The sequence below is a fragment of the Oryctolagus cuniculus genome, chromosome 16 (genome assembly GCF_051225735.1).
Source record: "Oryctolagus cuniculus isolate XC-2025 breed Fujian yellow rabbit chromosome 16, ASM5122573v1, whole genome shotgun sequence".
NCBI classification, from domain to species: domain Eukaryota; kingdom Metazoa; phylum Chordata; class Mammalia; order Lagomorpha; family Leporidae; genus Oryctolagus; species Oryctolagus cuniculus.
The window spans coordinates 41,168,251-41,180,905 of record NC_142882.1 but is presented as its reverse complement, the minus strand read 5'-3'; the positions used below and the strand labels follow the sequence as shown (position 1 = coordinate 41,180,905).

General features: G+C 40.1%; 1 long non-coding RNA gene across 1 annotated transcript in view; it reads right to left on the bottom strand.

Annotated features, from left to right (window-relative positions):
- LOC149121705 (uncharacterized) overlaps positions 1 to 12,655 on the bottom strand; it is a 113,330-nt gene that overhangs the window by 44,121 nt on the left and 56,554 nt on the right. The window lies entirely within an intron of this gene.

The following is a 12,655-nucleotide window of genomic DNA, read 5'->3' as shown; positions in this document are numbered from 1 at the left end:
GGGGATCTGCATAACTCCAGCTTCTTCAGAGGGGCCTAGACTTCTGCGGGAATTCAGTTAAATCAATTGTTCCTTCCCTTTGGAGCTCCTGCCCTCAAGGGATGTGTCCCCTCTAACCTGCCATGCCTCCAGATTAGAAAATGAACTCTTAAGAGTTGAATCTCATCTCCAACCATGCAGTGAGTGGTGAAATGGTCAGAGTCCTAGCTCTGAAGTGTGTGTGTCCATCTGAGACAGTAAGTGTACATCCACCTCCACCTCTAGCAGTCTCTCTGGCCTTCACTTGCTACAAGGGAAGAGGTTTTCTTGTCTTTTTTTTTTTAATCTCTTTCCAGAAATAGCCACAACATCTGCCTCATCTCGTGAATGAGTTCCTTGCCAGAGATCCTGGAACTAGTCCATCACTGCTGCACTCTCCCGCCCACCATGGTTCTGGGCAGTTGGAATGCATTCATTGCACCTTTAGTAGGCATAGAACGGACAGGACAGTTCAAAGAGAAGGGACATGTGGATACAGAAGTGCACCGTCACTGGATTTACAAAAGGTAACCTCCAGGCTGAGTAGGCTAACAACAGCGAGCTGGGGTCAGCAGTGCTCTGAGGTTTGGGTTCTAATGCCTGAGAGAATGCAACCTCAGCTTTCAGACAACCACAAGGTATCAGGGTAAAGAAAAAAATAACTTTTTCTTAAAGATTGATTTATTTAATAAATAATTTGAAAGGCAGAGTTACACAGAGAGAGGAGAAGCAGAGAGAGAGAGAGAGAGATAGAGAAAGAGAGAGAGAGATCTTCCATCCAGTGGTTCACTCCCCAATTAGCCGAAATGGTTGGAACTGTGCTAATCCAAAGCCAGGAGCCAGGAGCTTCTTCTGGGTCTCCCACGTGGGTTTAGGGGCCCAAGGGCTTGGGCCATCTTCTACTGCTGTTGCAGGCTATAGTAGAGAGCTGGATCAGAAGAGGAGCAGCCGGGACTTGAACCACAGCCCATATGGGATTCTAGCACTGCAGGCAGCAGCTTCACCTGCTACGGAACAGCGCCGGTCCCCCAAAACTAAACTTTTAAATGTTGTTGTCCAGCTCTGTGATTGCACCTTGCACTGCTATTAAGAAATGCCTGAGGGTAAATGGGAATTTGAAATTTATTGTATTTGGATTTATGTGGTTTCACACAAAAAAGTTCAACCAGCTTTCTCTTTGCTTTCAAAGTTTTCACTCTGTCCTTGCTTTCAACAGTCTCCCAAGGATACATTTGGTTGTGAATGGTTTTGGAGCTCAATGAGCTTCTTCAAGTTGTAGATTAATGACTTTCATAATATTTGGCTAGGTTTATATCTTGAACTTTTGCCCATTTTTTCTCTCCTTTATGAAACTCTCCTTTATTTATGTCAGCAAACTCGACAGTTCTCTGAGGCCTTGTTCCTCTCTTGATTATTTTTTCTTTCTTTCCTTTGAATTAGATGCTTTCTATTGAAAGATTTTCAAGTTTGATGACTTTTTCCTCTGCTATCTCAAGTTTATTTAGCTCCTGTAGTGAATTCTGATGTCCGTTCTTATGCTTTTCAACTCCAGATTTTCCTTCTGACTGTTTTTATTGATTTTTTATTGATTTTTATTGTCTTCATATTTTTATTTAACTCTTTTGGATGGTCATCATATTTAAAAAGGCTAATTTTTTAAAGATTTATTTATTTATTTGAAAAGCAGAGTTACAGAGAGGCAGAGGGAAAGAGAGAGAGAGAGAGAAGTCTTCCATCCGCAGGTTCACTCTGCAGATGGCTGCAACAGCCAGAGCTGTGCTGAACCAGAGCCAGGAGCCAGGAGCCAGAAGCCAAGAGCCTCTTCTGGGTCTCCCACGTGGATGCAGGGTCCCAAGCACTTGGGCCATCTTCTAAGGCTTTTCCAGACTATAGCAGAGAGCTGGATCGAAAGTGGAGCAGCCGGGTACTGAACCAGTGCCCACGTGAGATGCTGGCACTGCAGGTGGTGGCTTTACCTGCTGTGCCACAGCACTGGCCCCAGAAAGGCTGTTTTAAAAGGGACTTCCAAGATGACTGAAGACAGAAGTCCAGAGTTCACCTCTTCCACTACAGAGAAGAACTAAAACAGCAAATAAATAGCTGCACTTGAGAGGAGTACCTGAGAAAGTACACCTGAACTCAGCAAGGACTAGGAACCAGGCAGGGCACAGAAACCTGGGAGGGGCATAGAGAGAGGAACAACACCAATCAACAATGAAACCCCGGCCCAACAGCCAGGGGAGTCCCCATTGCAAGGCCAAGGAAAACAGGAGAGCCTCAGCAGCACCCAGCTGCATGATCACCCTGGCTGGCAATCCACCAGACGAGGAGACCAGCGGTGGGAGCACCTGGCTATACTATGGTCATTCACCTGGATTCGGAGGAGGAACCACATTAGATCCTGCAAAACCACAGTGAGGCACCATCCTGGAGAAGGAGTCACTGTTAGAATTCACACTGCCCCAGGAGACAGAAGCCTTTGCATATCCACACCCCAGTGCCTCACAGACATTAAACAGTCCACCACACTCACAAAAAGGGCTGCAGCCTTACAAACCCAACTAGACCAGCAGAGCAATGGTGACCCTATACGCTACCCTAGGCAGTGTTCTGCATTGCAAGGGACAGAATAGTAGAGCAGGGTACCTGTCCCCTAGAACTCTAGAAGTGGGTTGCCTGCACTTGGGCCAATCCTCCCTTCACTTCCATGCCTCCCCCTACTGCCTGGGGCATTGCTCACTGCTGCTGGGACCACCAGTATCAGGACTCCCAGGCAGAGTGTTTACGAATCACCCTCGTTTGATGCATTGCTAGTCAGAGCTGTGCTTGCTTACTGGACTGCTCAGGACTACACATGCACTCAGGCTGCTCACAGTGCCAGCATCTACTGATGGATTCAGGCCTTCACACTGATAGCAGTGGGATCTGCACATCCCACCAGTTCTGGAATCAGCCTTCATCCCATGGTTTTAGCCTACATATTGACAGAAGCCGGAAAATTGTTTGCTGGGGATCCAAACAACCCCACTGGGCCCCAGGAGGAGACTAGATCCCCTCAGCTGCTATGATCCACTACAGCCAAAAAAAAGGGGGGGTGGTGGATTACAATGAAACATCCAGTGTGAAATAAAGCCAAAGTAAAAATAGACACTTAAAGATGCATCTTCACAACAAAAATCTTAAATCTACAACAGCCACCCTTTAAAAGTGAAAGAGGCCGGCGCAGCGGCTCAATAGGCTAATCCTCTGCCTGCGGCGCTGGCACCCTGGGTTCTAGTCCTGGTCGGGGCACCGGATTCTGTCCCGGTTGCTCCTCTTCCAGTCCAGCTCTCTGCTGTGGCCCAGGAGTGCAGTGGAGGATGGCCCCAGCCCTTGGGCCCTGCACCCGCATGGGAGACCAGGAGAAGCACCTGGCTCCTGGCTTCAGATCAGCACAGTGCGCCAGCCGCGGTGGCCATTGTGGGGTGAACCAACGGCAAAGGAAGACCTTTCTCTCTGCCTCTCTCTCTCATTGTCCACTCTGTCTGTCAAAAAAAAAATGAAATAAACAACTTATATGTCAGATGTTCAAATATCAACACAGGAGACTAGAAGTATGACCAAAAAACAGGACATTCTGTACCAAAAGGAGCACTATAGCACTTTAATATTACACTAAAAAGGACAAACCAATGAAGCACATGCTAAAAAACAAATAACAAGTGACTATAAGGATACTCAGTAAGATATGAGAATGTATGCATAAAAATGAAATGAAAAAAGAAATGAATGATATGATTGAGATATCTTACAAAGAGACAGCAACACTGGAAAAGAACCAAGGAGAACTTTTAGAGATGAAGAAAGCAGTAAGTCAAATAAAAATATAGTTGAAACTTCAAGGACAGAATAGGTCAAGCAGAAGAAAGAATATCTGAACTAGAAGACAGGTGATTTTTTTCAAAACAATCCAATTAGACAAAAAAGAAAAGGATATGAATGAAGTCAGCCTTCATGTTCCAAGGTGTTTTGTGACCATTTATGAGTTAATATTGCATGCACAATGTGAATTTCTGAGGGAGAGGAGAAGAGTACAAGCACAGAAAACCTATTCAATGAAAGAGTAGCTGAAAACTTCCCAAAGATGGAGAAAAATGTGGGTATTCAAGTACACATGGACATTAGGGCTCAAATGGACATGCCAATGAAAGAGCCTCTCAACAAATCAATGAGCTATCATTGCACCTCAAGGACCTAGAAAAACAACAACAAACCAAACCAAAAATTAGTGGGAGGAAAAAAATTATTAAAATTAGAGAAGAAATCAACAAAATTGAAACAAAAACAAAACAGTACAATAGATCAGTGAAATGAAGAGCAGGTTTTTTGGAAAAATAAACAAAATTGATATGCCATTGGCCCAGTTAACCAAAGCGGGGCGGTGGGGGGAGAGGGAAAAGACCCAAATCAATAAAATCAGAAATGAAAAAGGAAACATAACAACTGATACTACAGAAATTTTAAAAATCATCTGGAATTACTACAAAGAGCTGGATGCCAACAAATTGGGAAAGCTAGGAGAAATGGATAGATTCCTGGACAAATACAATCAATCTACCATGTCATGAAGACATAGAAAACCTAAATAGACCCATAAATGACACAGAAATTGATTCAGTAATAAAGACCTGCCCAACAGAAAAAAAAAAAAAAAAGCCCAGGACCAAATGGTTTCACTGCTGAATTCTATCTGACATTTAAAGAAGAACTAATTCCAATACTTCTCAAGCTATTTAACACAATTGACAGGAAGGGAGAGATTCCTCCTAAACTCCTTCTATGAAACCAGAATCACCTAAATTCCTACACCAGAAAAAGATACAACAGAGAATTATAGCTCAATATCCCTGATGAACATAGATGCAAAAATCCTCAACAAAATATTAGCTAATAAAATCCAAAAACACATCAGAATGATTATTTACCTAGACTGAGAGGAAGTTATCTCTATTATGCAGGGGTGGTTTAACATTTGCAAATCAATAAATGTAATACATCAAAAACGGTTTGATTATCTTATTAGATGCAGAGAAAGCATTTGATAAATTACAACATCCTTTAATGTTGAAAACCTAAAGCAAATTGGGTATAGAAGGCATATTGCTCAACACAATCAAGGCAATTTAAGACAAACCCACAGCCAGGATCTTATTGAATGGGGAAAAGTTGGAAGCATTCCCAGTAAGATCTAGAACCAAACAAGGATGCTCACTCTCACCACTGCTATTCAATATAGTCCTGGAAGATTTAACCAAAGCCATTAGCCAAGAAAAAGAAATCAAAATGATTTGGAAAGCAGGAAGTCAAACAATCCCTGTTTGCAGATGACATGAGTCTGTAAATAGGGAACCCAAAAGATTCCATTGAGAGACTATTGGAACTCATAAAAGAGTCTGATAAATAAGGAAGTCAAAGAGCTCTACAATGGAAATTGTAAAACATTAACGATGACACACAAAAAATGGAAAAAACACCGGGGCTCTGGCTCACTTGGTTAATCCTCTGCCTTTGGTGTCAGCATCCCATATGGGTGCCGGGTTCTAGTCCCGGCTGCTCCTCTTTCAGTCCAGCTCTCTGCTGTGGCCTGGAGGGCAGTGGAGGATGGCCCAAGTGCTTGGGCCTCTGCACCTGCATGGAAGACCAGGAAGAAGCACCTGGCTCCTGGCTTCGGATCAGCGCAGTGCCTGCCGTAGCGGACATTTGGGGAGTGAACCAGAGGAAGGAAGACCTTTCTATCTCTCTCTCTCACTGTCTATATCTCTATCTGTCAAATAAAAAAAGGAAAAATCTTCTATGTTTATGGATTGGAAGAATCAATATCATCAAATGTCCATACTATCAAAAGCACTTACAGTTTCACTTTTTTTAAAAGATTTATTTATTTATTTGAAAGCAGAGTTACACAGAGAGAAAAGGAGAGGCAGAGAGAGAGAAGCAGAGAGAGAGAGAGGGAGGAAGAGAGAGAGAGAGGTCTTCCATCCAATGGTTCACTCCCCAATTGGCCACAGTGGCTGGAACTGTGCCAATCTGAAGCCAGGAGCCAGGAGCTTCTTCTGGGTCTCCCATGTGGGTGCAGGGGCCCAAGGACTTGTGCTATTTTCTACTGCTTTCCTAGGCCATAGCTGAAAGCCAGCTCAGAAGTGGAGCAGCCTGGACTTGAACCAGCACCCATATGGGATTTTAGCACTGCAGGCAGCAGCTTTACCTGCTACGACACAGTGACGGCCCCAGAATCTGTAGATTGCTTTAAGTAGTATAGACACTTTAACAATACTGATTCTTCAAATCCATGAGCAAGGAATATCTTTCCATATCTTGTGTTCTTGATGATTTCCTTATTATGTTTTATAATTTTCATTGTAGAAATCTTTCATTTCCTTGGTTAAATTTATTCCTAAGTGTTTGATTTTTTTTGTGACTGTTATGAATAATGTTTCTTTCTCAATTGTTCTCTTAATTCATCCTTAGTGTATAAAAAAGCTGGCTTTTTGTTTGCTTATTTTGTTTATATTAATTGTAACCTGCAACTTTACTAAATTGGTTTATTAATTATAATAGGTTTTTGGTAGAGTGCTATAGTCTTTCCACATATATCATGTCATTTGCAAACATGGATATTTTGACTTCCTCCTTTCTACTTTGATGCCCTTTATTTATTTCTCCTTTTACTTGCTCTTTTTAATACTTCCAGATCACAGTGGACATACTTGTCTTGTTTCAGATCTGAGGGGATTGCTTTCAGCTTTTCCCCATTCGGTATATTGGCTGTTGCCTTGTCATTCATAACCTTTATAATTCTGAGATATGTTCCTTTTACACCCAACTTGTGAAGGGTTTTTATAATAAAGAAATGCTGAATCCCATCACATGCTTTCTCTGCATCAACTGAGTTGACCATATGGCATTTTTTTTCATTCTGTCGATGTGATTTAGGACATTTATTGATATATTGATTCAGAAATGTTAATCCACTCTTGAATTTCTGGATTAAATCCAGCTTGATCATGATTCATTTTTATGTGGTTTTGGATTTAGCTTGCTAGAATTTTGTAGAGAATTTTTGCACCTATGTTCATCAAAAATATATAGGTCTGTAGTGTTCATGTTGTGCCTTTGTTGGGTTTTGATATTAGAGTGATGCTGGTCTCATAAAAAGAGTTTGGCAGAATTCTATCATATTCAATATTTTGAGACAGTTTGAAAAGTATTGTAATTTGTTCCTTTTTAAATATTTTGTATAATTCAGAAGTCTGGCCATCAAAATTTCTAACACAAGGAAAAATGGAAGGAATCCATCACAACCAGACTAGTCTTAAGGATGTCTAGGTGTGTCCTATATAGAAAAACAAAGAAATCTACCAGCAAAAAAAAATGTAAAAGCATAAAACCAATTAGGAAAAATGGGTAATCAAAATAAACAGAACAAATATTAAGGGAAAAATGGCATCCATTAGCTTTCATTAATAATTATGAATGTTAATGGATTAAACTCCCCAATTAAAAAAAAAAAAACAGAATGACTGAGTGGATGAACAACCAGACCCAAATACATGCTGCCTATAAGAAATATACTTCACATGTAGATATACACTGAGGCTAATAGTGAAAAAATGGAAAAAGGTATTCCATGGAATTAAAGCAAAATGTGAATAAGAGTAACTATGCTGATATCAGACAAAAGACTTTAAGATAAAAACTGTAAAAAGAGACAAATACAGGCATTGCATAATGATCAAAGGAACAATTCAACAAGAAGATATGATAACCAGAATCTACAAAGAGATCAAGAAACTCCACAAAAACAAAACCAACAACCCAATTAAGAGATGGGCCAAGGACCTCAATAGACATTTTTCAAAAGAGGAAATCCAAATGGCCAACAGGCACATGAAAAAATGTTCAAGGTCATTAGCAATCAGAGAAATGCAAATCAAAACCACAATGAGGTTCCACCTCACCCCGGTTAGAATGGCTCACATTCAGAAATCTACCAACAACAGATGCTGGCGAGGATGTGGGGAAAAAGGGACACTAACCCACTGTTGGTGGGAATGCAAACTGGTCAAGCCACTATGGAAATCAGTCTGGAGATTCCTCAGAAACCTGAAGATAACCCTACCATTCGACCCAGCCATCCCACTCCTTGGAATTTACCCAAAGGAATTTAAATTGGCAAACAAAAAAGCGGTCTGCAGCCTAATGTTTATTGCAGCACAATTCACAATAGCTAAGACCTGGAACCAACCTAAATGCCCATCAACGGTAGACTGGATAAAGAAATTATGGGATATGTACTCTTTAGAATACTATACTGCAGTAAGAAACAACGAAACCAGTCATTTGCAACAAAATGGAGGAATCTGGAACACATCATGCTGAGTGAAATAAGCCAGTCCCAAAGGGACAAATACCATATGTTCTCCCTGATCGGTGACAACTGACTGAACACCAAAAAGGAAACTTGTTGAAGTGAAAGGGACACTATGGGAAACGGTGACTTGATCAGCATAGCCCTGACTGTTAATGAACAACTTAATACATTATCCCTCTTAGTAGTTTTTTAGTCTGTTCTACTTAATATGACTGATTTAATTCTGTAATTAATACACAGTTATTCTTAAGTGTTGAAATTTAACTGAATTGTGATCCCTGTTAAACATAAGAGTAGGAATAAGAGAGGGAAGAGATATATAATTTGGGACATGCTCAAGCTGACTTGCCCCAAATGGTAGAGTTAGAAACATACCAGGGGACTCCAATTTAATCCCATCAAGGTGGCATGTACCAATGCCATCTCACTAGTCCAAGTGATCAATTTCAGTTCGCAATTGATCATAATGAAAGGACTAAGAGTCAAAGGGAGCACATAAGCAAGTCTAGTACCTGCTAACACTAACCGATAGAATAAATAAAGGGGAGAGTGATCCAACATGGGAAGTGAGATACTCAGCAGACTCATAGAATGGCAGATGCCCTAAATAGCACTCTGGCCTCAGAATCAGCCCTAAAGGCACTCGGATCTGGCTGAAAAGCCCATGAGAGTATTTCAGGCATGGAAAGCCAAGACACTCTGGCAAAAGATCTCTGTGAGTGAGATCTCAGTGGAAAGAACAGGTCTTCAAAGAAGGAGGTACCTTTCTCTGAAGGGAGGAGAGAACCTCCACTTTGACTATGACCTTGTCTAAACAAGATAAGAGTCGGAGAACTCAAGGGGCTTCCATAGCCTTGGAAACTCATGACTGGAGCATAGGGAGATTACTGATGCCATAGACAGGAGTGTCAATTGGTAAAGTCAACAACAGGAGTCACTGTGCACTTACTCCTCATGTAGATCTCTGTCCTTAATGTGCTGTGCATTGAGATTTAATGCTATAACGAGTACTCAAATAATATATTGCACTTTGTGTTTCTATGGGGGTGCAAACTGTTGAAATCTTTACTTAATGCATACTAAACTGATCCTCTGTAAAAAAAAAAAAAAAAAAAAAAAGAAAGAAAAGAAAAGAAACTATCAACTCCCAACTTGACTCTCACTGGGATTAAACATGACAATAGGTCTGATCTGATTTCATCATCATTAAAAAAAATCATCTATTATTTTTCACTTTATGTTTCTGTGTGGGAGCAAACTGTTGAAATCCTTACTTAATGTATACTAAGCTGATCTTCTGTATATTAAGATAATCGAAAATGAATCTTGATGTGAATGGAAGGGGAGAGGGAGTGGGAAAGGGGAGGGTTGTGGGTGGGAGGGACGGTATGGGGGGGAAGCCATAGTAATCCATTATTCGTACTTTGGAAACGTATATTCATTAAATAAACGTTAAAAAAAAAAAAAAAGATTATTGCAACAGTATATGTGCTCAGTGGTACTAGAATACCCAGTTTTATAAATCAAATATGGTAGAGTTAAAGGATTTTAAGCCCCCAGTACAACATGGGAGATTTCAACACCCCATTTTCACCAATGGACATAGAATCCAAGTGATGAACTAACGAAGAAACATCACTACAGACCAAATGGCTGTAACAGACATTTACAGAGCATTCCATCCAATAGCTGTAGAATGCACATTCTTTTTATCAGTACATGGCATGTTCTCTAGTGTAGATCACATATTTGATGATAAAAAGTCTAAAATTTCCAAAACAATCAAAATCATATAATGTATTTTTCCACAAGAAATAAAACTGGAAATCAATAACAAAAGGAATTCTTAAAATTATAGAAACAGATGGAGACTGAACAGCTTGCTCCTGAATGAACAATTAAAGAAATCAAAAGGGAAATTTGAAAAATCCTTGAAACTAATGAATATGGAAACACAACACATCAATACTTATGGGAAACAGCAAAATTAGTACTAAGAAGAGAGTTTATACTAATAAATGCCTATCAAAAAAAAATACCCAGAAAGATATCTTATAAGCAGCCTAATACTGTGTCTCAAGAACCAAGATAAACATGAAAAAAACAAAACCCAAAGTTAGTGGAAAGAGAAAAATAATAAGATTAAATTAGAAATAAATAAAATGGAAACTAAGAAGCCAAAACAAAAGATTAATGAGATTTTTTAAAAAAGATAAGTCAATAAACCTCTATCTAACTTTATACTTTATGATCTTTAAGTAAACTGGAAGTAGACCTTTGTAAAAACTAAGCGTAGGAATGGCAGAGGGAGGGGGAAGAAGTGTTGGAGCGGAGCTGGAGGGACTCTACAGTTTAAAAATATCACTATGGGCCGGCGCCATGGCTCAATAGGCTAATCCTCCACCTGTGGCGCCAGCACACTGGGTTCTAGTCCTGGTTGGGGTGCCGGATTCTGTCTCGGTTGCCCCTCTTCCAGGCCAGCTCTCTGTTGTGGCCCAGGAGTGCAGTGGAGGATGGCACAAGTGCTTGGGCCCTGCACCCGCATGGGAGACCAGGAGAAGCACCTGGCTCCTGGCTTTGGATCAGCACAGTGCACCAGCCGCAGTGGCCATTGAGGGGTGAACCAACGGAAAAGGAAGACCTTTCTCTCTGTCTCTCTCTCTCTCTCTCTCACTGTCCACTCTGCCTATCTAAAAAAAAAAATCACTCTGTTCCTAAATCTGTATATATGAAATACATGAAATGTATAACTTAAATAAAAAAAATTTTTTTTTGACAGGAAGAGTGGACAGTGAGAGAGAGAGACAGAGAGAAAGGTCTTCCTTTGCCGTTGGTTCACCCTCCAATGGCCGCCACGGTCGGCGCGCTACGGCCGGTGCACTGCGCTGATCTGATGGCAGGAGCCAGGTACTTCTCCTGGTCTCCCATGGGGTGCAGGGCCCAAGGACTTGGGCCATCCTCCAGTGCACTCCATAAATAAATTCAGTAACTCCTGATATGACACAGATACAAAGGATCACTAGGTCTCTACTCACAGATTAGAAAACATAAGGGAAAGGATTATTTTCTGGATACTTAAAGCTTACCAAATTTTAACCCTGAAGAAACAGAAACTCTAAATAGATAATAACAAGAAAAGCCCAGGATGGGATGGCTTTACCATCAAATTCTACCAAACTTCTAAAGAAAAACTAACACACCAATTCTTCTCCAACTATTCCAAAAAATTGAAAGGGCGGGGACCCTAGGAACTCATTCTACAAGATTAGAATTACTTTGATTCCAAATCCAGACAAGCACATGGCAAAAAGTGTAAATTGTAGACTGTTATTCATGATGAACATAGACAAAAAAGTTCACAAGGAAATAGTTGCAAATCAGCCTAATGAATCATCAAAAAGATCATTATCCCTGACCAAATGGAATTTTCCCAGAGGTGTAGGGAAATAACATGCACATATCAGTCAGTAGGTGCAATGCATAGCACTGGCAAAACAAAGGCTAAAAATCACAGGATCATTTCAATAGATGCAGAGAAGCATTGAATTTTTTTGTGTGAGCATTTGCTTGTTTGTATTTATTTGTTTGTTTGTTTCCCCCCAAAGAAACCTTTTATTTAATGAATACAGACTTCATGCATTTCATAAGTACAACTTTAGGAATATGATGATTCTTCTCATCATATCCACCTTCCCACCCACTCTCTCACCCCTCCTCCTCCACTCTCTCCTATTCCAAGTCCTATTCTCCACTAAGATCCATTTTTAATTAACTTTATACACTGAAGAACAACTCTATGCTAAGTAAAGATTTCAACGATTTGCATGGAAAATTTTCAAAAAACAAAAAACAAAACAAAATAAAAATTGTTCCTCAACAGTCGAGACAAGGGCTGTTCAAAGTCATTGCATCTTAAAGTTAACTGCACTTCTTTTTTTTTTATTTAGAAACTTAATTACATTTAAAGAAGCATCCAAGAATGATAGATCTTTTGTGAGCACTTAGACATAATTATAATACAACAACCCTTTGAGGAATTAAATACACATTTATAATTTTAAAAACTTGAATAAATTACATATAAAAGGAGCATACCTCAATATAATAAATGCTTTATATGACAAACTCACAGTTGAATCATGTTGAATGAAGGAAAAGCTGAAAGCAGTTCTTCTGAGATCTGGAACCAGACAACTATGTCTGCTCTCAACACTGTTATTCAATATA